Raw genomic sequence first — 24,991 nt, 5'->3', positions numbered from 1 at the left:
TCGCTCCACACATCCTAGCCACCAATAACTTCTTTTTACTAGGAGATTACAATTAATACGCAGAGCTAGTGTTGGACCTTCATACCATAGATCGCATCACCAGCCTAAGTTCACTGGGGCTGGAGCAATTGGTTATTGGTCCAACACACTCAGCAGGACACTCTTTAGATCTCCTATTTTCTAATTCATCCTACATCTCCTTCGACCAACAATTCCCAGTCTTATAGTCAGATCATCACGTATTAAAGTTTCTTATCCATGGGTCACAGACCCACTCTCTGCCCCTGCGCATGAATTCAAACAATGCCGTCTATGGAGAAACATTCAAATAGAGTCTTTTTCTGCCCATTTCCCATATCCTCAATGTCGGAAACCACCCACATTGACAAAGCCGCTAAAGACTTGGAAACCGCAATCAGCAGCACCCTGGATATCATCCCCCCAACAAAAACTACCAAGTGTCCTGCCAAGCTCTTGCCTTGGTTTACCCCTGATTTAAAGATAGATAAACTTATTGCCCTGAATGCAGAATGCTAATGGCGACATTCTCAAAACCAACAAGACAAACAACAGTACAAAAAAAAGCACAAAAACGACATGGGTCATATAGCCTTAGCCAAAAAAATTTACCTTGCGAGCAGAATAGATCAAGCTTCCAATTCACAGAAGGCACTTTATAAAATAGTACAAGAATTTACCAGTCCCTCAGAATGTCAAACTCCTCTCAAGGTCTCCCAAGAGTGGGTTGACGACCTATCATCTTATTTTAAAGAGAAAATAGATATCATTTACAGTCAATTCCCCTCCACAACCACTCCCCCTCCAGAGAATAACATATCCCTCCCCCTGGCCACCCCCTCTCTCATGCAATTCTGCACAATAACTGAGGAAGAGGTAGGCCTAGCCTTGAACAACCCAAATCAGGATCCACTGACGATCCGGCATCTGCCCAGATTGTCTCTAACATTACTCCAGTTCTTGTCCCTCACCTCACGAACATCTTCAACCTGTCTCTCACAGAATTCATGGTCCCTAAAGGAAGCCACTATCTGACCAATTCTAAGAAAATCCACGACCAACCCATCTCAAAAACTATCACCCCATTTCCCTTCTACCCCTGTTTGGGAAAACTATGGAATCATTGAATAATCATCAGCTTTCTCAATATCTGGAACAAAATAAACTACTTGATTCATCTCAGTCTGGTTTCTGGGCATGCCATAGCACTGAGACTGCCCTCATCGAAATCGTGGCCAACCTCAGGATCTCCCTTGATGCTAAGCAGTCCGCAATCCTGATCCTGCTTGATCTTTCTGTGGCCTTCGACACCATCTCCCACGGTACATTGTTACTACACTTGTCGGAGATTGGTGTCGGAGGCCCAGCATTAGGCTGGATCAGGAGATACCTGACTGATAGGTCCTCCAAGGCCTAAATTGGCCCTTTTGTGTCCAAAAAACAGAACATCAACAAAGGAGTTCCGCAGGGCTCTATATTGAGCCCAACACTTTTTAATCTTTACGCGTCTCCACTAGCAAAAATCATCCGCAACTACGGGTTTGACACAGTGTCATACGCTGATGACACGCAACTCCTAATAACACTTGGGACAGATCCCAGTGACACAAAAATCAGATTTACCCACTGTATGGCATCGGTCAATGCCTGGATGGCAAACAACCACCTGCTACTGAATGCCAGCAAAACAGAAATTCCCCTCTTCAGTAATGCACAGAAAATTTGGAACAGTGGCCATCAGTCCTGGGCCCTTGCCCCCCCCCCCCAAAAAAATTCAGTACGCAATCTGGGTTTCATCATTGAGGACAAACTTTCTATGGCTGAGCACATTAACAACACCGAGCACATTAACACCACAGTTTGCACCAGCTTTGGCATTTTGAGAACCCTTAAAACACTTTTTAAGTGGATTCCTCTTTCCTCTCGGATGCCCCTTGTCCAAGGTCTCATCATCAGTCGTTTAGTCTACGGCAATGCACTACTTGCAGGCATCAACGAGGAACATCTGTCTAAACTCCAGGTGTTGCAGTATACAGCGGCCAGAGTGGTCCTTTATCTCCCACCTCACTCTCACTCAGCCCCTTCTCTAAGGGCCCTACATTGGCATCCTGTAAAAAAGAGGATAATTTTCAAAACCTGCTGTGTGATTCATAAATCCCTCAACAACAATTGACCCAGGTACTTAGCCAACAAACTGAGAAGATATGAACCAGCCCGACTCCTCTGCTCTTCTAGCAAACTTCTCTTAGCCGTACCCAAAGTGCGCACAATCAGAACTGGAGGCAGAGCATTCTCCAAACTCGTTCCAGAAACCTGGAACTCCCTTCCCTTTCATCTTCGCGCTAAACTTAACCACAAAAGCTTTTGCAAACTTCTGAAAACATGGCTTTTACGGCTCGAATGAGTTATCCATTACAGCCCCCCTGTACCCCCCTGGCGCTGCGAGACCTACGGGTGATACACGCTCCTAATAAATACCAAATACATACATACATACAAAAGCAATGCTTGTATAGGATACGTAGAGTATCCTCATTACCACAATGTGAATTTTTGGAAATGCTGGAGCGTGGATATCAGAGTCTATGAGCTTGAAAAACAGGTTAAAGCCTGGAGGAGGTATGCTAGGAATAGGCAGATGTGAACCAGCTAGTCAAGTTCAGAGGCTGACAGGAGATGAAAGCTGAAGTCTGTGGCATTGCAGTGCGAGATGGCTGTGATAGGGCAGATTAATTGAGAAAGGTGGTTGTTAATATGTAGAAGTTAATTGAGGTATGGAGCATGGAAATGAGATGTGTATGTAACAGAGACACAGTGAGACAAGGTTAACGTTTTTAGGTGAAGCAAAGTGCATAGGTGGCTATCAAGGGTATACACAAGTTGTCTAAGTTAGGATGCTGGTTGGGTAGATGCAATGTGTTGGCAATTAGATGGATGTTGTGTTTGAATCTATGGATGCACTAGTTTGTCAAATGACTATTAGTAGGCCTTAAGCAGAGTAGGGTGAGTGAATGGTCAGATTCTAATGAATGAGGACAGATTCATTGTGCAATGTAAGTGTCTGAATGAGAGATGTGGTGAGGTGTTTAGTGTGAATGTCAGAGTTGGATATGATGGTGCACCTCGTGAAAGAAGAACATTCCTAAGCCATTGGAAATGGGCAAAATGGGGATGAGAGTTGTACATTTGACATGATTTGGTTATCGGCTGCTGAGGAGGTGATGAGTACAGTGCATTGTGTATAAAGCATGAATGGGAGAGGTGTTATGTACGTAGAGTTGAAGAGTGGTGCTGGGAATGTAGTTGTTGATGTAAGAGGCACAGCACCAGAATGGAAACATGAGCGTCTGATTGGAAGAGTAAGAGTACAAGGCTAAAGCTTGGAGGCCAGAGATTGTTTTAAGGATGGCAGCACCAGAGGGTGATTGTAAAGAGCTTGTGGATGAAGGATAAGTTGAGAGATGAACATGTACTTTGAGGTGGATTTGAGAGGAGTCAGACCAGCACAACTAGAGATTGTGCAGGCCAGGAGGTAATGTGGAAAGGTACACATGGAGAGGATAGGTATATATAAGTATGCAAAAACAGTTGCCAGATGAAAGTTGAGGATGTAGTTTGTATTAGCTGCTGCTTGTTGACTGCCACTGATTGTTCATTACATATAGTTGAAATGGCCACTAGGAGAACACTGGCATAGGCAAAACATATTGGCATCATCAAAGGACACATTCCCTTCCACCCTGCATGCCTTGGCTCAGTTGTGTGTGGGCATGACTGCTAGATTTCCGTTTGCAGGTTGATGTTGTCACGGATTGCTCAGTCTTCCCTTTGGATACTGCAATATGATGGAGGTATTGAGGGTTCATATTTTCTTTCATGATGCAGAACCATTGAATGGCAGGTAATCGATTAGGGCCTATATTCCCCCAAGTAAAAACTATGCGATGTTTGTTGGTGGCCCACCTGAGTGAAGCCTACTCCTGAAATGCCTCCCCTCACTTCCCAGTATACTACACACATGGGTACTCTTGGCATTATGGCTTTGAATGTCAGAGGTATGGGATGACAAGGAAGAGACACGCATGTTGATGATATGTAGGATGTACAGGGAAAATACAATGCACTGTTACAAGAGACCCATGTGACACAGGAGCATTAGACCCAGTTCTAGAAGTGCTTGCAGAGCCCTTATTTTTGCACCCTCTATTCTGGTTTGGCAAAATTAGCCCTTGAGTGGGTCGGTACGGGGTCCCATTTATCCCATTAGACACTGCTTTGAGCCTGAGGGCCCTATGTCTTTGTAGAGGGGCTCCTTGGTGTTTGCCAAGATTATTGGCCAGTATTTCTGCGCCGAATGTGGACAAACCAGACTTAATTCTGCATCCGTCCCTAATCCTGACAAGGGGTACCCATATCCCCTGGCTTGAGGATGGCAATGACAATTGTGTCCAAGAGCCACAGCTTAACCGTTATCCCCCGGCATCCTCTCCAGTGTCAGTAGCGTGCCTTACACAATGGGCTGTGCAGTGGTCTCTCTGACACCATTGGTGGATGCTACAATCTGAGACCCATGAGTACTCATACTTCTCTGCAGTATACAATCTGCACATTCTGAATTGAAATATTTGTTAACACCAGAAACTACAGCCTGAGGTGCTAGATGCTGAATGCCTGTGAAGAACATTCTCAGACCATAACACTAAACACATACACATTGGGTGTAGTGTGCAGCAACCCTCAGTTCACACATGGTGACTGCAGCCTACGGTGTTGTTGCCCCAAGCATTTTGATCATTACTGAGGTATTCCATCTGCAATTATTTCACTGGCAACTGGGATACAGCCACTTCTAGGTTATTGGAGTGTGGAGCGCTGAAAGCGGTACTGAGTGGTGTGTGCTTGTGGCTTTTGTGGTGGCTAGGGCAATATTCACAGGCCTTTGATGGAAACAGAACCACCACCAGGTCAGAAGGAGACTGCAGTCCAGATGCAATCTGGGATGTCCCCCATGCTGACAGATGCTCAAAGACACCACACCCATCTGCATTGCTTTTACTTTGAAAAATGTCAAGCTGAAATGCACATGGAGGGAAATAAGTCAGGACAACTTCTCCTCCGTTGCATAACCACAACCCAGCACATGAGGATGATAACGGATTACCTGCACCAGATGCGCACTAGACAGGCAGCCATCCATGAATCCTTCACAGTGTATTGTCATTGCCTATACATTCCCCCATAGTCTGAACACAAGGTTGATGTTATCAAATTCCTGACTGGATTGAATCTACCTGTACTCGATTCACCAGCACATGCAGTGATCAACAACCCGTTAGCTGATACCAGAAATTCACAGAGTGATTAGGCCCATGCCACATTTACAACTCAAGGGTTGGATGGCATTCCGTCCAGGCTTGACAAAGCCTTTGAGCTTGAACTTACCCACAGGTAACTGTAGCTCTCTCTGGCCACCTTCAGTGATTGGAGACAACCACAATACATGCAGAGGTCTTTTTTGTGATCATTGGTAAGACCCAAATGTGACCTGCCCAAACGGATGTATGACGTTACAACGCATGCTTTTAACACGCATGCTGTTACAACGCAGGTTTTACTACGCATACCATTACAACGCATAGCGCTTTGGGGTGCTGGATAGTGAATAGTTTAATTTACTATTCCAACTCCAGTCCCCGTGGACACTAGGGAAGGTGTTGGATAGTAAATTAAATCTATTCCCTATCCTAGAGCGCCCCCCCCAGCCAATGCGTTGTAACGGTTTTCGTTGTAAAACCTGCGTTGTAATAGCACTGCCTGGTAAAAGTTGCGTTGTAAAGGATGTTTCCCGCCCAAACTGACACCCTACAATTCATTCTCAATGCTTGCAATGGATTTTAAACCCTTAGGAAGTGGAGGCACCTCACCTGCTGGTACACATATTGCATCTAGTGCATGGTGTCCAAAAGGTTTGATATCCCTGGTAGATCCAAGATGCTTAATATTCAGAGACAAAATAGGGTGTTGTAGCTGGGCCAGGAAGGTCTCCCTGTGTAGCCTGCTTATTGCTGGACTAGGGGATGGCATTCTATACCTTTGATTGGGAATACATGTTTACCCCTAAGTCAAAACTGGACATTGTAGCGCAGCTGCAACAACACATATGTTTTTTCCTACTGAGCTAACTGCCCAAGTCAAGTTTTTCAATAGACATGTAACACTCTTTTTGATTGGGCAGGGATACTCATACTCATACGTTGCTCTTTGCCCTGGCAATATAGCTGCTAGCCCAGCAAATTTGCCTGGGGTGGTAAACATAGTGAGTTCCACTAGGCAATTACGTATATGTAGTATACATTGATGCAGACCACATGTTGCTCTATAGGCAGTATATCTGCAGGAACATTCCAGATATTTCTGTCAGACTATCAGATTTCCAGAGAGTGTAGAGTTTGGGTGTTAATGAGGCCAAGTGTGGTGTTTTTCCCTCTGTGTGGAGTATCCTCCACAAGAGGTGCTGGCGGGTGAACAGAGGATGGTGCATGAGCTTCGTGTGTTTTTCTACTTAGGCATCTGTAACTGTCATGATGAAAACTATCTCATTGTGCAAATCTGACCAGGGCCAAATCCTCCTAATATCCACAGATGGATTTTTGTAGCACTTTCCCAGTTACAGGCCATGAATGTATTTCACTTTCCAAGATGGTAATGCTTCCCGGCATCTTGCATTTTTCCCATCAACTAGCGTTAGCTGTGCCTTTTTCCATCTCCAGGGAGTTGGACACAATGCTGCGAGGGTTGATCTGCAATGGTGGTATGATAAGTGTGGCTCTGCAGAGGCTGTATCTGCCTGTGTGAAGGCTGTCAGGGTGTGCAGTTTTAATGAAATCCTGTGTGGTAGCACCTCTGCAAAGGTCGGTATGATGTTTGGCTGGGAGGTAGTTGTACGAAGTGGGCATTTTCCCCACATGCATGGCACAGAGGATAGCATGATCGATGTTGCTTCCTGTAGCGCAGCTCCCCCGTGGAGCTGACAGTCTGATGAAAGTGGCTTATTTAAGTTAAAAGAGCCTGAGGGTACTGACGGGCATGATCCTGTACTCTCCGTCTGTTATTCTGCACTTCCTAGCACTGTTCCATACAAGCATTGTTGGAAAGGACTGATGGCATGGGCAGACAGTGGATTGAGCTCAGTGGGGGACCAATTCAGGGTCCAGCAGCATATTACCTTTGGACAGTTGCAGGAAGATCCTGACATTCCAGGGGGCCATTGCTTGGCACATGGCACACTAATAGGTGAGAAGGGACACCTATGGAAAGTTAGACACTGAACCAGTGCATCACCCCCTAACCCACATCATGCACATTATGGGTGGACTTTGGAGACTGGTGAACTTATTTTATTGATGTGTTTGCTCACATGAAGAATGACCAACTGTCACTCACTCGCTGGCTATAAGACACTGATAAATTACGAGCCCTCATGGCAAAGGAGTGGTAAGGCACTGCCAATGAACACGATCTTGTGATGCCAAACTCCAGTCCATTCAATTTGACATCTAGCACAGGGCATGTATCACCTAAGCTGTCCAACTCTGAATGTTTGTTTGCTGCCCTCTGTGCACACATAATTCACCTCATTTGAATGTGATACATATGTTCTGGGCATGCCTGTATGCTGCACACCTGTAGTCCAAAGTTACAGATGTACTTGACACAGTGAGTGGTTGGGTCAACCTCCGTCCATTGGAGGGGATGCAGTGAGGGATAATCATGTAGATGAGGTTTGAATAGGTATCTAATGAAAGGATGGATTTGTGAATGCTCATAGCACGCCAGGCCATTTGCATACATTGTTAGAGCACTGAACTCCCAACACTGCAAAGCTTGGGCACAGTGACTCTCTAATGGGGTAGGACTGAGGCCACTGTGCTGTGCAGGGAGTAAGTTGTGTGCCTCCACAGGATTGCAATAGCTAAGCTGTAGGACAACTTGTTTCAGGACTTACAGGATGCACAGGAAGAGTCAATGGATGGGTGAAGGATCAGGCTTGCAGAAGCGTGCTCATGGACCTATCAGAGGTGGTCCGGACATGGCTAGATGAGGCAGTTGCTCTGTCATGTGAGGCAGGCTGGCTGCCTGACATTTCCTCATACAATCACATATGCTACAATGTTAACTATTAACAATGGCTATTGTACTAGAGGCCACGGTCTCCCCCACATGTCTGGACTGATAGGTATGTGGAATGCTGACCTTCTAAATGCCCCGGATCCCTCTGTGCTTGTTTATCTTGTTATGGTTATCGTGTTTTTGGCGTTGTTCAATATTGTGTTAACTTGACTTAATGATGAATGTTTGCTATGCCCAGCTAATCCAATCTACATTGCCAGTTTAACGAAAGGTGATTTACATACATCTAAATTTGTTCCTAAGTCATGATAATTAGCTGGAAGTAAGAGATTTCTTTGGATGTTGAAATGTCTTGTGACTCGTGTGAAGGTACATGCATTGAGCCATATGCCAGCAATCACAATTCCCTGTCTCTGTATTTTGTATGTAAGAAATTGTCTTAGTTTTGAGATGTGTGTCTTCCTTTCCCAAAGTTTTACATCAGGAACCGTCTCCTATGTGGGTACACAATTTAAGCCTGCTCTGTGTTGAGACTTATTACTCTAGACATTTTTGAGAACTGTAACTCCAAGTGGGACATTTTGATACCATGTCATGACTGTACAGGTAGGTATCGTAGCTCATGCCCCGCTGGCTGGCCTCAGTGAACAGTGGTGGAGGAATGTCAAAGGTCCACTAGGGAGTGTGTAAACCTGGCCTGAGAAAGCAAAGGTAGCCCCAAGATAGCTGTGGCCCAATGCATTTGATTGAGGTGTTGTTACAAAGGAAGGTAGTTTGAGGAGTCTTTTTTATTGGTACCTTTCACATCACAGGTTCCAATCAGCTGGAGTCAGCTGTGGAATGTTCAGAAAAATCCGGAGGCCCATATCAATAGGGGCATTGGGAAGGGGTGGCGGAATGTACCATATTATAAGATTATAACAGGTGTTCATGCAAGCAGACCTGGGGACATGATAAAAATTGTATGGATGGAATTTATATCTCTGAGTCCTGCTCTGGATATGTGCTGGATCCTTCAAATGTTGGTATTACTGACACATACAACATCCCATGCTGGTTGTGACACCCTATGATGACCTGGCTACCTGCCCTGTGGTGAGGCTGCTTTCATGGAAATCTGATGCTTTGGTGGATGGCTGCTTCAGCACTGCTGTACTCATCAGGACACATGATGTGGGAAAATCACAACATACACCTAAAATATGAAATAACAATTAATCGATTAATACATTTTTATAATTGTAAAGCAATTACATATTTAAGCATTATAAAAGATAACAAAAAAAAAATAATAATGATGTATAATTTAAGAAACTTCCCACACTATTACCCTAGAAACCCAGCAACCAGCTACTAATTTATACATTTCTAGGTAAATGTGAAGTATTTTAGTTGCACATAAAAAATTAGAAAGTAAGCATAAAAAATAATGTCATAAATTAAGATATGCAATTAAAATAACTAGTGTATTTTAAATGAACTAAAAACAATATCCAATACTACTACGTTAAAGTAAACAATATTACATACAACCATATTTTTATAAGCAATACCACGTAAAACAGATATTCTTCCTTTTATAACTCCCCGGAACTTCTTGTTGACTGAAGACATGGCTGTCTATGGTTAAAGGGCTTGAATCACAATGGTGAAGTTAGACTTTTGTGGTAAGTTTAGACTAAAAACCTAACTGTACTACTTTTCAGTATTCACAAAGGTAAGTAATGGGTGGTATCTTTACAAATGCAGAGTTTTGGCACTCGAGCGGAGTTTCGAGTGCGGTGGAATCTCTGCACTCGAGGTAGAATCTCCACATGCTGAGTGCGGAGATTCCGCCCCGAGTGCAGAGATTCAGCCTCAAGTGCAGGAAATCCGCCCTTGGGGCTCGATTAGGATTGCGGTGATTCCGCATCCTCCGAGCCGGCGGAAGCCACCACCGGCCCGGAGGATGCGGAATCACCGCTGCGGACCTTTAAAACACCCACCGCCAGATTATGATGGCGGTGGGATCAGCAGCGGATGGCAGGTCCGTCCGCCGCTGATCCGCGGGGTGTTGGCCGCAATTTGGTGGCGGTGTCTGCAAGACATCACCAGCCAAATTACAATGGGAGTGGAAACATGCTTTTCCGCAGCGGATTTACCGCCGTGGAAAAGAATGTGGACAATAGCTACTGGGGGCCCTTGCGGCCCCCAGGGTGTCGGGGGTGGGGGGTGCACATGGAGGGTACCTATGGTACCACCCAGCATTTGCATGTACAAGGCGGCAGGCACCGCGCGGTGCCTGCAGTTTTGTGCATGCAAATGGAAAGCATGCATATTTAACCTTGCGGCGGGTGCTGCTTAAAGCAGCACCAGCCGCAATGTTAAATATGCAGGATGTGACCGCCATGGTGGCGGTCACATCCTAATTCGCACGGAGGGACCGCCGCTGCCCCTGTGGACGGTCCCCCCACCTCGGGGGTGGCGGACGGACGCTGGTCCGTCCGCCATCCTAATAGGCCCCTTAGTACAGAAACTCCACAGGTGTATAGATACCACTCGTAACTTACCTTTGTGAATACCGAAAAGCAGTAAAGTTAGATTTTTAGTCTATATTTACCTATGGGAATTGTGCCCAAAATATTTTGCCTGAAAACAGCCGGACTGGGAACCCAAACAGCCCAGCCAATTTTCTCACACCAGCCTCTGGGGAAGCAATGCCTGGCAAAGAGAGTCTGGAAATCCGTGCTGCTTTTGTTACTGAGTACTGATATTGCAGCACCACTGCAAAACCGGCCCTCAGTGCTGCAAAACCACCCCCACCCTTCCAGCCTCCCGAGTAAAAGCACAGTGCCCATTATGCCCAGTCCAGTGTAAATGTATGTAAATGTATAGGCATTTATATAGCGCACTACTTACCCGTAGGGTCCCAAGGCGCTTCGACCGCTGCGAAACCCTTCCTGGCTTCCCTGAGAGATGGTCCCTTAATGGGTATCTCCAGGGTGAGACCAGGCATCCCCGGCGGTCTGGTGGGGCCGTTAGTGAAGATGAGGCAAGCTAATGCCCAGAGTTGCCGAGTGTGATCGCTGATCAGAGTGGGCGCCGAGGCGAGAGAATTATCGAGCCCGCTGACCCTGGTCCAGAAACCTGCCGCGCCGGGAATCAAACCCTGGTCCCGGGCCGTCCTCTGCTCTCGGGTCTGCCGCCTCTAACCAGTGAGCCACACTACTTCACTGCTACCTGAGAAGTATTTTTTGTTTGATATAATGTTTATTAACAGTATCCTCTGGGCTCATGTGTTGTGGAACTTAGATGAAGCATTATTAGAATGATGTATTTTACACAGCTTGAACCGACTGCAAAGTTTATTGGCATTTTTTACCTGTCAAACAGTTACATAGATGTGTTGGGCTTGGGGGCATGGTGTGGTTTGTCCACGAGTATTCTAATTGTTCAGTATTGTACATTCTTTGAGGGTTGAGTACGTCTTTGGGGTAAATGTGCTTAGCCAACTATGTGATTTGGCAGCTTGTTGTGCACATGAGTATGGAATGTGGCTCGACTAACATGTTGAAATTGTTTCGCAGGGGAAGGTGTGTGAGTAAGGAATGTGTTGTTTAGCCTGAACTACATTGACTACTATATTGATGAGGTGAGGTGTTCAGCACCTGCAGCAATGTCTGCCTGACAAGTTATTTCAGACATAAGTCAGTCAGTCAAAATCTTTATTTCGATTTTGGGAAAAATCATAAAAGTTATAAATAATACAGAACAGTAAAAAATGAAGGAAATACACATGTCGGTTTTCTAAAATAGCGACAATCGCCCTTGAACTTCATGATATAATAATAAATATATAAAAGTGCGAAAACAACATTTTCAGAGAACATTTTAAAATTTCATGTCCACAATTAGTATTTATACAGTAAAGTGCAAGTGCAAAGTGCTAGTTAAAAACTACAACACTTAAACAAATAGTTGTCAACCAGTCGTTTTGTTTTTCCAGCGTATCACCCATACCCATCTCAAAAACTTTGCAAAAGCAATGACAATGGGACCCTCCAGTGATGATACCGCCTGGGTGGTGAAGTGGTACAAGTATGGTGGGCTAGAGCACAATAGTGAAAGGGATCGCTGTGGCTACGGGCACTCTGAGGAATTAGAGGAAGAGACTAAGTAGGCATCCCTTCCTATCTATGCCCATACCATGAAGTATACGTAGGGGGTGCTCTGTTGCATTTTGGATTTGCGAATGAGCACAAGTTCAGGTTACCAGTAGGCCCAACCGCTTCTGGTTGATACGTTCATTATTCCATTTAGGGGGAAGGGACAGACCTTGGGATGGGCCCACACGGATCAAACGAACATTGTTCAAGGTAAATTGTGAATTAAGAATGGATGAGAACTATACGTCTGTGGTTGGATTAAACGCAGATTTTGACTACGTAGAATGCAACCATTTAGGGGGGTGGTCAGGGAAGACGGGAAGTTGGGGTTGTAGAGCCTGTTTACGGTGGGCAGGAAAGAGGGGAGAGAAGAGATAGTCTCAGGAAACTAACCTCCCGTCTCTGGACATAACCACCCCGTCCTGGCATAGACAGTTTAACATTTATTAAGGGGTTTTCTGCCTGCTCTGGCAGAAGCTATTGGCTTCTCCTATCAGGTCAACCCAGGTGCTTAACCTGGGCTAGGTTCCTCTGCGCAGGACCCACTGTTGTGTTTCTTTTTGCTTATGTTGTGTTTACCTGTCTTCCCCTCTCCTACTTTCTCTCTCCATCCCACTCTCTTCCCTGCTCTTTCCTCTTCTCCACCCTTCCCATCTTCAGCTGTCTCCTGCCCCTTCCACCATCCCATCGTTGTCTCCCTAGGGAGGAAGATGTGTTGTAACTTATCCTTTGGTTCCTCCCACTCCTTCCTGTTCCCCCCCTCGCCTCCCTCCCACTTGGTATGGCCCGTGCTGTCATCTGAAGGCAGCAGTAGAATGTTGGTTGTTATGATCCTGTCAAGCTGGGAGCACCTATGATAAATAGAACTGAATAAATGTTCTTGAATTTTACCACGTGTGGATCCTCATTACTACAATGCCCTTGCAAGGAAGGTAGCTAAATGATTAATCAATAAATCCCTGGGACCCAGCTTATACGTTGCTGAGAAGAAAACCTCCTATGTTAGACCATGCCTCAAAACAAAAAAACCTCAGGCCTCCCAGCTCAACAAAATACTGCCCTATATCAAATGGACCATTGTTAGGAAAAACATTTGAAAGTGTAGTATTTACTCAACTTTCAAAATGTGTAGAACAAAATTACTTTATGTCAGATCTACAGTCCGTTTTCAGACAAGGCAGAGGCACAGAATCAGCCTTCATAACCTTTCCGGATTACCTAAAACTCACATTGCAGTCCAATTACTTCTCAATGTATTAGTTTCTCTTGAATTGTCATCACTATATGCTTCTACAGAGACTCAATCATCTCAGAGTACATGTAAATGATTTAAGATGCCCGTCCCCTCCCTTCCCCACTGTGTAAACACGCCCTGTGGCTGTTTTAAGTAGGGAGATTAAGTCCCCTTGAAACCTGAGGGTCCCTAAGGTCAAACTAGCCCACTAGGTACCTCCAGTAAGCGCCGTTGCAGAGAGGTGTAAAAAGGGGCACGGCCTGGACCACCTCTCTGAAACACAGCGCAGTGTCGCTTACTGGAAGTACCTGGTGGGCTAGTTGGCCCCCAGGGGCCCTCAATATTGAAGGAGAATTAATTCCCCAACTTAAAACACGCCACAGGGCGTGTTTGCACACGTCACCTCAGGCCCCGTCCCTCCCTTCACCTCAGTGTAAACGCGCTCTGTGGCTGTTTTAAGTTGGGAGATTAAGTCCCATTGAATCCCAAGAGTCCTTATGTATGTATATATATATATATATATTACCTACTGGCGGTCGCCAGTAGGTATATATAGTTAGGATTTTTTCTCTATGGAACTTTTGAAAATTCTATGTCTAATAACTTTGGCGTTTGTGGACGGAATCGGCTGAATTTTTCAGGAAAATGGCACATATTGTTTCTGAGCAGCCCCTGAAAATATGGGGGGGTTTCGTCAAGGGGGGGCCGGGACAAAAGGGGGGTCCCAAAACGCGTTTTTCCCATTCATTTTTCCATAGGGCGTTTGGCCTCACTTTTAGCTCGAACGGCTGAATGGATTTGCACGAAACTTGGCAAAATTGTAGGGACTGTTAGCCCGATGTGCCTTTGCTGGGTCTCAATATATGTGCTCCAGTGGATTTTGAGAAATTAACGTTTAAAAAAACAGATATATCTGTGACAGCGTCCCGGGTAGCGCTCCGGTTCGCGAACTTTTCGCGTAACGGAGCTTTGCGAAGCGAAGCTGATTGGCTCTCCGGTGTCTGTCAACATTCTAAACAGTCCGGAGCGGCCGCCATCTTGTCTCTCGGTAGGATCGAGAGACAAGAAGAGGAAAAAAACGAAGGGGGAATTTAATGAAAGGGGGAAAGGTAGACCCCTCTTGGCCCCCTAGGAATGATGTTGGGGTTATTAAAGGGTCCCGTCGGGCAAATAAAAAAAAATTGATTTTTTTGCGGTAGAAGCGGTTTCCGGTTTGCGAACCGGGTAGCGAATCGGGACGCGAAACGGGAATTCGCCATTTTGTGTTTCGTTTTAATTAAATTACAAGATGGAGGAAAAACAATGTGAGAAATGGGCATAAGGGGGTACGGGAGACGTATCCTGACCCCCTATGTTTTCTGAGGGTGGCTGAGGATGCTCATATATGTTGATACTTGTCTTCCAGCGGCTGCGCGTGAGCGTTTTTTTTTTTTTTTTGCTGCGTGACGTCTGTTAACGTTCGATTCGAAGGAAATCAGGAAGTGTTGACCGCCATTTTGACACTGCAAGTAAATATATTGTTAAAAATAATTGTTATAAATTAATCCGTATTGATAAACATTGTCTGCGCTATCTTGCTTTTTATCCAATGGCACACTTTTGTCGTGCACTGCAGCCATTTTAGATGCCTTGACCAGACGCACTCTCTGCACGCCGCCGATCGTGACGTCTGTTAACGTTCGATTCGAAGGAAATCAGGAAGTGTTGACCGCCATTTTTACACTGCGAGTAAATATATTGTTAAAAATAATTGTTATAAATTAATCCGTATTGATAAACATTGTCTGCGCCATCTTGCTTTTTTTCCAATGCCACACTTTTGTCGTGCACGGCAGCCATTTTAGATGCCTTGAGCAGACCCACTCTCTGCACGCCGCCGATCGTGACATCTGTTAACGTTCGATTCAAAGGAAATCAGGAAGTGTTGACCGCCATTTTGACACTGCGAGTAAATATATTGTTAAAAATTTGTTATAAATTAATTCGTATTGATAAACATTGTCTGCGCCATCTTGCTTTTTTTCCAATGCCACACATTTGTCGTGCACGGCAGCCATTTTAGATGCCTTGACCAGACCCACTCTCTGCACGCCGCCGATCCTCAGCATGGCTCCCCACCCTCGCAAGCATCTCCCCCACGCACTGGTCACCCCCGCTCTCTGTCTTATGCATGGGCCATAAACCTCCCCCCATCTGCGCTGCTCTTCCCTGAGAATCACACCCTGTGCCCGCCCGACACCACTCTTTCACCCTATTCACTACCGCACCCTCTGACATTCCTCTTCCTTTGTGTCTGATTGTCCAGGCCGGTCCCAGGCTATCACGTAGCCCTGCGGATGTAGTTTATGGCCTCAACTGTAAAGAATCACCCCTCTTCAAAGGAGTTACAGTAGATCAAGGCCCCCACCTCATGAGATCCGTCACACCACACGCGTTCCTACTATCTGATAACCATCCTGTATTGTGATTGGGGAGGGGATTCTCACTGTGAGGGTGTGTGGGACCGAGCCTGAAGCGGATGATTCCAGGGATGCCTTTTTGTACATCAAAGTCTTCACAATTATGTGTCACATTAAAAATATATAGCACTCCAACAAAGTAGTAGGATTATAACACTTTAATAACTTATAAGTATATACATCGCAACCAAAACAGTAAACACCTTAAAAAAAAATTTATTAAAACAGAAGCAACAATGGTCAGTAGCGGTCTGTTGTGCAAATAGTCCCAAGGCAGCACAACGTGCTGAGTTCTGGACGGCACCCAGGTGATGTCACCTGGGTGCCGCACTGGTTTTGGTATCCTACAATGCTGCTCTGAAAAACGGCGTGGGGCGCCCCAGGGGGTGTGGGGGGGGGGAGGCGGCGTGAACGGGCCTCCCCAGGTGGAGGCTCGTCTGTTGTAGTAGGGCGCCCCTTTAGCGTTTCATTTGCCATTCAGCGGTTTTCCGCCCGCTTTTGCTGCACTGTGCCTCGTCAGTAGCGGTCTGTTGTGTGAATAGTCCCAAGGCAGCAGAACGCACTGAGATCTGGACGGCACCCAGGTGATGTCCAGTAAGTTGCCGCACTGGTTTTGGTATCCTACAATGCTGCTCCGAAAAACGGCGTGTGGCGCCCCGGGGGGGGGGGGGGAGGGGGGGGATGGCGGCGTGAACGGGCCTCCCCAGGTGGAGGCTCGTCTGCTGTAGTGGGGCGCCCCTTTACCGTTTCAGTTGCCATTCCGCCCGCTTTTGCTACACTGTGCCTCATCCGCCATTCAGCTGTTTACCGCCCGCTCTTGCGGCTACAGCGTCTCGCTCACCATGTAGTTGAGTTGCACCCACTCTTGCGGTGCAGCGATAGGCGGCTGCCACAGGACTCTTAAAATGGCGGCCGGCTCTTCGGATTTGGGCCTGGTCCACTAAAATGGCCCTGGGACACCTTGGAACTCGGACGCTTGTCTGCTAGGGCTTGGGCTCCATTCTCGAAAGCGTCCCCTCAGCCTTGAAGATTTTACAAAAGTCACCGGGGCCCCCGACTCCCGCAGGCTTCCGGTGGGGAGCGGCTGCCATGATTGCTTGCGGAATGGCCACGACTGAGCTACCAGATGGTGGTGCTCTCATGCTGACGCCAGCTTCAGTCTGAAACATCCAGAAACACTGTAGACTATCAATTCGATGAGTTCCGGTGGAGCCCCAACGTGACCCGGTAGGGAAGAACTTGCCCTCCCCTTTTTTGAGTGATGGTTCTTGTTGCCTGTCCCCTCTGTTGTCATCTAACGGAACCTTTTTTGATTGCCGAGTGAGAAAAAAAAAGGTGGGTCTTTCATCGTTTGGGAAAAAAAAATGTTTTAATCCAATGAAAAGTGTTATTTTTAGGTCATATGATCAAGCCTTCCATCATTAGGAAACCAAAAGTAAAATGAACCAATGAAAAGTTTTATAAACAAGTCACATGACCTGTTATGCGGGTTTGGGTTATAAAAAGCATACAAAACCCGTTGGCCCATGAGGCGGCGTCAGTAGCGGACCGATGTGCGAATAGGCCGAAGGCAGCACAACGCGTCGAGATCCGGATGGCACCGAGGTGGTGTCCAGAAAGTTGCACTGGTGTAGCCATCCTACAATGCTGCGCCGAAAGACGGCGTGGGGTGCCCGGGGGGAGGCGGCGCAAATGGCCTTCCTCCGCCTCTCCAGGTGGAGGCACCTCATGTGCAGTGCGGCGCCCCTTAGCGTTTCACATGCCATCCAGCCGAGTTGCGCCCGCACTTGCTGCTACAGTAGGCCGAAGGCAGCACAACGCGCCGAGATCCGGATGGCACCGAGGTGGTGTCCAGCAAGTTGCCGCACTGGTGTGGCCATCCTACAATGCTGCGCCGAAAGACGGCGTGTCCAGCTGAGTTGCGGTCACTCTTGCGGTACAGTGACTCGAATGCGCCAAGATCAGTATGGCACCGAGGTGGTGTCCAGCAAGTTGCCGCACTGGTGTGGCTATCCTACAATGCTGCGCCGAAATACAGCGTGGGGTGCCCGGGGGGGGGGGGGGCGGCGCAAACGGCCCTCTCCCGCCTCCCCAGGTGGAGGCACCTCATGTGCAGTGCGGCGCCCTTTGCCGTTTCACTCGCCGTTCAGCAGAGTTGCGGCCGCACTTGAGGTACAGTGACTCACCCGCCATCCAGCTGTTTTCCTCCTACTCTTGCGGTACAGCGACTCGAACGCGCAGAGATCCGGATGGCACCAAGGTGGTGTCCAGCAAGTTGCCGCACTGGTGTGGCCATCCTACAATGCTGCGCCGAAAGACGGCGTGGGGTGCCCGGGGGGGGCAGGCGGCGCAGACGGCCCTCTCCTGCCTCCCCAGGTGGAGGTACCTCATCTGCAGTGGGGCGCCCCTTAGCGCTTCACTCGCCTTCCAGCTGCATTGCGCCCGCTCTTGCGGCACAGTGCCTCACCACCCATCCAGCTGAGTTGCGTTTACTTTTGCGGTGCAGCGAAAGGCGGCTGCAACAAGACTTTCAAAATGGCGGCCGGCTCTTTGGATTTGGGCCTGGTCCACTAAAATGGCCCTGGGACACCTTGGAACTCGGACGCTTGCCTGCTAGGGCATGGGCCCCATTCACGAAAGCGTCCCCTCTTTTGACTGATTGTTCTTGTTGCCTATCTCTTCTGTTGTCATTTAACGGAACCTTTTTGGACTGCCAAAAGGGGTTCTGGTCCGACCGCTGGTTGGTGGAGACATTTTGACTATATCCTGGACCTGCCCGGCCTCACCCAAAATTGCGCCCGTATAAATGGGACTCGTAACTCCTTGTTGTGTACTGGTTGCCCAACCTTGATATCACGAGATACATATGCAGTTTTGAAGCACATGGCGGGCGGGGACGAGTACTGATTGAACATTTGGACATCCCTATTGATATTAAGTTCTGATGTGTTATTGATTACTGTACTATTGAAAGTTCGAATTAACGTCACCCATGGTACTTGCCCGCAAATGTATATCTAGATAATTTTATTGTAACTGGCCCTGTGGTACTTTAATTATAAAATGTGCGTCCATCGATTCCGCAACTGTTTGACACCTTACTTCTTGCAACTTAATGGCCCGCCCGTTACGTTCTTCTACAGTGTAATTGTCCCCTCATCATATACGATTCCAGTTTGCTCCGTGGCCGGCCCACGTGGTTATAGGCCCGTATTTGTATACTGACATTTTCACAATAAAGGTTTTTAAAACAAAACATGGTAGTAGTACCTTTTTTGGTAAAGTTTTGAATAATAGCCACTGTTTTCGAATCAGTAAAAGGCAAGTGAAATAAAGCAGCCCGATTACATGACGGTTAAAAGGTATAATACGCAGGAACGCAGTAAAGATAAATGGTCAAGGGCTGTTGTGTTTTCCACTCCTGCAACATAAAGTGATCGATAACAATCCGATATTTATGCCTATCAGCGACTAAGACAGCAGGCCGAGCCTCTTTTGCTCAACGGCTCCCTCATGGGACGAAGAAACACCCTTTTTCTCGAAATAGGAATATTTTACTTGCAGGACAGTTGTAAATTTCCCGGGAAAATACATTAGCCTGGAACATTGTTAGTGATAAACTGTAAATGCATCTGGGTCCTTTGCTTTACAAGTCAGAGCGAGAAAAAAAAAACAGGTGGGGCTTTCATCATTTGGGAAAAAAAAATGTTCGAAAGCAATGAAAAGCGTTCTTTTTAGGTCATAAGACCAAGCCTTTCATTATTAGAATTACAAAAGTAAAATTAACCAATGAAAAGTTTTATTAACAAGTCACATGACCTGTTATGCTTACGTTACGCGCCGCGCTCTGAATCGTTTCCGGGAAGCTGCGCCTTGCGCACCGGAGCACTTCCGGGTGCGCTAACGGGGCGCGTCATTTGACGCATTACGCGACAACGCAGGTCCAGAATATAGTCAAAATGTCTCCACCAACCAGCGGTCGGACCAGAACCCCTTTCGGCAGTCCAAAAAGGTTCCGTTAAATGGATGGTGGGCGAGCCGCTGTAGCCGCAAGAGCGGGCGCAACTCAGCTGGTTGTGTGAAGCGCTGGGGTGTACCTGAGAAACCTCCACCTGGGGAGGTGGGGGAGGCTCGTTCGCGTCGCCTCTCCCTTCTAGTACATTCCACGCCGTCTCCCGTCTCCTGGCGCAGGAATATGTGATGGTCGGACTAGGGCACCGCAGGACGTGTCTTCAGGTCAAACGGATTGTGGGACAATGTTCAGAATGGAAGAGTCACCAAAAGGCAAAAAGTTCCGCTTGACCCCGGGAGCCGGCCGCCTATGTCGGGGGCGATCTCAGGCCACACCAGGGCAACAAGACTTGGGGAGGGGGTCAGCGCCATTACACCGCCCCTCGGGGGCCTCCGTCAAGCGGTTCAGGGAGGCACCGCATCACATTGATTTCCAATGCAGTCATGTCCACAAACAGCCCCCATTTACTTTGAGAATAGTGAAGCTGCAGCAGGTGCAAATAAACTGCAGACAGTGTTACAAGCGCTGCTCGGAACTCTCAACTATGGCACCCAACATCCAGGACCTATGCCATTTGTGCAAGGCAGTGACATCGAAGTAACTCAGGGACCAAGGAACATACCATATCCAGAGTCCTTCCCACAGCGTCTGCCTTCCTTGTTACCTAGTTATTGTTCTTTCACTCCCACTCCAGGCTTTTAGTCTGTAGATAGAAAACCATGAACCTACACTCACGTATGAAAATGTTACTATTGATGCTTGACTGAGGCCAAGGAGTTCAGAGTGCATGAGTCTCATGCTCAATCGATTGAGCTAGCCGGATCAGGCAACAAAAAGGTGGTGGCGGGGGTGGCGGCATCAGCAAGGCATCCTCACACACAACTTGTCGGACATCAGCTCTGAATGTACTGGGGACGAGTCTTGGTGCATGGTGTCGTCCCTGGGTAATTTGCACAACGGTTCTCCACCCCTAGGCCGCCAGCTATGGTACCTCGACAGGAATAGTGATGGATGTTGAAGCAGGCTGCCATGTAAATAGATATTTAATAAAACGTTTTACCCTGTTACTTTGCTGGTGTGTTGTATATAAATATAATATTTGCATAGGGTTTGTCGTTATTTTGGGCGGGGTGGGTGGCGGAGCCGAGCTGTCTTGCAGCCATCATGGTGTCGAGCTCAGTTCATGTCACTAGTTTCGTATTTCTCATGAGGGGTTGTTCCTAATGTTTCTATTTTAGCGAGGTCAAAAAGAGATCCCATTAGTGGCCTACTGATTTTGCTTGATTCCTTTTGTTTTTTTAAACGATTTTTCACTATCTGCAAAGACTAAACAGAGTATTGCGACTCTGTGCTTGTTTGTAAATAGAGAATGAACCAAAGAGAACCAATTCTAAAACAGTAAATGCTTGGATAACAATTAATGAAATGGAGAGAGAAGCAGGCACGACGGATTACAACGGGGGCAAAGGCCTGCGTTACCTACCCTTCACTATCTGCAAAGAGAGAATACTCCTAAAAGAAAAGAGGGGGGGGGGGGGGTAGCGTTCAAAGCACATCAGCGTGCATAAACACGAAAATGTTTTTACCTACCACGTACTTGACATTTTAGAGCTTTTCATATTTGCTATTAAAAAACCATTGAAATTCACTGAAAAAACCATAGGTTATAGACCATATATAGTTAGGAATTAGTGATAGAGCGCGCAGGTCACCCGGCCCTATAGATTGCCAGATTATGATGCACTTGGGCCCATGTATGAATTCAATAAACCCCAATTTTCAAGTCGGGTGATTTTACACGCTACTATCAGTATTTTGTGTGTGTCTCCTGTGACACTTTTGTCATAGTACCTGACTTACCACAGGTACTTACTCCTCCTGATGGATCAGGAGCATGAGGGTAGGTGATAACACTTCAAATACACCACTTTATTTATTCAATCAACATTGGATGTACCTTTTAGAATGACCACAGACACCTGAGGCGTTTTAAGGGTTTTATATAGCAATTTAAAGTGATAAAATTATGAGACAGATGCTGATAAAAACATCAATAAGCAATATCAAAAAGATAAAATAGCTATGCAAGAGGGATAACACCATTTAGGGTAAACAAAGTTTTCTAAGGGTATGGGTAACAGGGAACACGCTATTCAGTTTAGATTTATACTAGGGATAGAAAGTTTGAACCACCTTAGTACATGATTTTCTATAGCCTATATATATTTCAGCCCTAATCCTATTCTATCTAGCTAAAGTCTTATTACCTCTAATGTTCAACACACATTATTAAATCAAAGAACAGTACAAGTACATCCTAAAGGGAAGGGAAAAATTGGAACATACTAATAAGCAGCTTGCAAATGCATCAGATGAGAGAACAGAGCAAAAATCATGTGCATAGAGGCTTTATTAAGAGCAGGAAGAAAGGGATAGAATGACGGACACCCACAGGTAATATTTACCTAAGACGAGAATGAAGACTAACCCTGGCCACGGGTCAGTTTCGGGAAGGGACGAGGACAAGGACCCTCAAGGAATTAGGATGCCAGTAGGTGAGCAGGTAGCAGCTCACGGAAAACAGGACAGGATACCCCTCAGGTTTGGGTCAGGACTGGGCTCACCAAAGGCACGACCAACCCCTACAGCTTCGGATGCAACGCCTGCATTACCCCCTCACTGCACGGAATCCGCCAATAACCCCGATTGGGTTCTCGAATCCCCCAGCAAAAGTGCTTCGCCAGCACTTAAGACTATTTCCACCCCTTGGAGTTTGTGGAAAATACTCGGACAGAGCGCTCCGCAGCTCTCTGCATCAATCACCTATAGAGTCGTGGGGTCAGTGACAGGTCTGCTACTCGGACAAGTCGGACAATTTCTCCCTAACTAACTAGGCTAGTTATACCCTTCTGGGGTTCCCAGACCACCCACAAATGTTGCAAATGACAGGGTCCCAGATTATGATTGGTCAGGAGAAGTGATTAGGTCACTTTTACCTCCTAAATTCTACGTTCACATAATGAATATTTAATTTTAATACCCGCCCCCCTGCGTTCATGTTCCCAGGCATAGGAATATGGAAAAAACAATGGGTGTACACGGCAGTTTGATACAATGTATCACAATCAAGGTGAATGTCAGCATCTTCTCCAAGAACCTAGGTAGGTTCCCAGGCGCATCTTGCTTCAGGAGCCAGCTGGCTGAGATTTGCTTCTGCGCAGTGTGGGTTTTCCCTCATCACGTGACAGGGTCGGAACTGGTTTCAAGATGGAGTCGGACTCCCATACCCAGGCCCATGTATGCGTGGTACATGAAAAGCAAGTGAAAACAAATTAATAACACAGCAAAACAGAATACACTGTACACCATGATCATCTACACTGGTCGCATTCGCTGGAACCAATGAATACATTGTTATAATAACTAGACTTTTCTCTATGAAGACAAAGTTTCCCCTTTCGTTCAAAATCCAACAACAGCGCAGGACTTGCATCGCCATTTGAGGTGCCTTCCATGTTTTCGGCCCATTTAGGTGTTTGCTGTTTCTTATCATTAGCCTTTCTTTGGAAACTCTCTCTTCTCTTTTCTGCCATTTTCAAGAACATCTTTTCTTGCTCATGTAATGAGCAAGCTGTTATAGAACAGGGGTAGACCCAATGTAGTCAAAGGACCTGGGTATTCATCAGTATAGATAACAAATGGTCCTCAACACAATTTCACTGGTAAAAATAATCATAACATTTGATCAATCTTATTAACTCCACAATCAGACTTAATCTATAGTCTTTCTAACACGGATGATGTTAGCCCACAACCTCAAAGAACATTTACAGTATGTGCCAATAAATCAATAAATTCAAAAAAAAAAAAATTCGAAATAAGAGGGGGTTCAGCTAAGGCAATTAATTTAATGTATCATGTAATAACAAATGGAAATCAATATTTCTATATACATATATTTACACAAATCCTAAGACGAAATACATTTTTACTCTAAAACAAGAAAAAAGAGAGAACGTGCACAGAGAAAGATAAAGCGTGTGCTCAAGTGAATGATCAAGGAGATCAGGAAAACAGTGTAGATCCTTTATATACAGGGAAACATTGAGCCTGTCCTAGGTATAGCTTGTAAAAAATACTTCTTTTTTACTCGCTAAGTGCTATCTACAATTCCTTGGTCCTTAGATTGCCCCGTTGGCAATAGGATTACCAGGGAGAAGGGGATGGAAGGTGGACTGGGGACAGGGGTGACTAGGTACAGGCTCCCAGAAGGGAATGTCGTCGACGTTTCGACCCAAATAAAGAGTGGGCGGTTCAAGTCCTCAACAGCGGGTCTTCATCAGGACGGAGTGACAGGGGATATCTCTCAAAGTGCACGTCAGTTAAAACCATTTGTATGGCACCTGTAATGATAAATGAATAGTGGGGCTAAGTATCACTGTATGTTTTTGATTTTGTCCACTAATGACCTATGTGATAAAGCACTCACCCTCCCGTGGTGCCTTGATACGTCCAAGTGCGACGACCGGTCCGCACTTGTATTATGCAAGTGTCCAAGATGTATACTGTAAAATATAACGGAAAGGTAGCCATTAGTGCTACATCGCTTCTGGTCACCTATGAGTGACTGCTTTTCATAGAGAAAATCATTAATATTACAAGGTTTTTACTTGGGTTGGCTATTTAATTAGGGGAGTTGTATTGCAAATGCCAACATTGGCTCTAAACCCTATATCCAGGATCTATTTTCAAAAGTCATAGTCCTATTAAGATATTTATCAAGAATCACTGGAACTTCGTGCCTTCCGCCGCTGGTTTTAGGAAGATGTCTATGAACTTGCACAAGGGTTCTAAAATACAAACAAAGGACTGGAAGAGGGATACCTATCCAAACAGGAATATAATTTCTTGAACAGCACACACCCTAGGCTCCCTACGATCTACACTCTCCCGAAGGTGCACAAGAGGTTGAATAACCCCCCAGGCAGACCCA

The sequence above is a fragment of the Lissotriton vulgaris genome, chromosome 6 (genome assembly GCF_964263255.1).
Source record: "Lissotriton vulgaris chromosome 6, aLisVul1.2, whole genome shotgun sequence".
NCBI lineage: Eukaryota > Metazoa > Chordata > Amphibia > Caudata > Salamandridae > Lissotriton > Lissotriton vulgaris.
The sequence above is the reverse complement of the archived record's forward strand: the minus strand, read 5'-3'. Positions refer to the sequence as shown.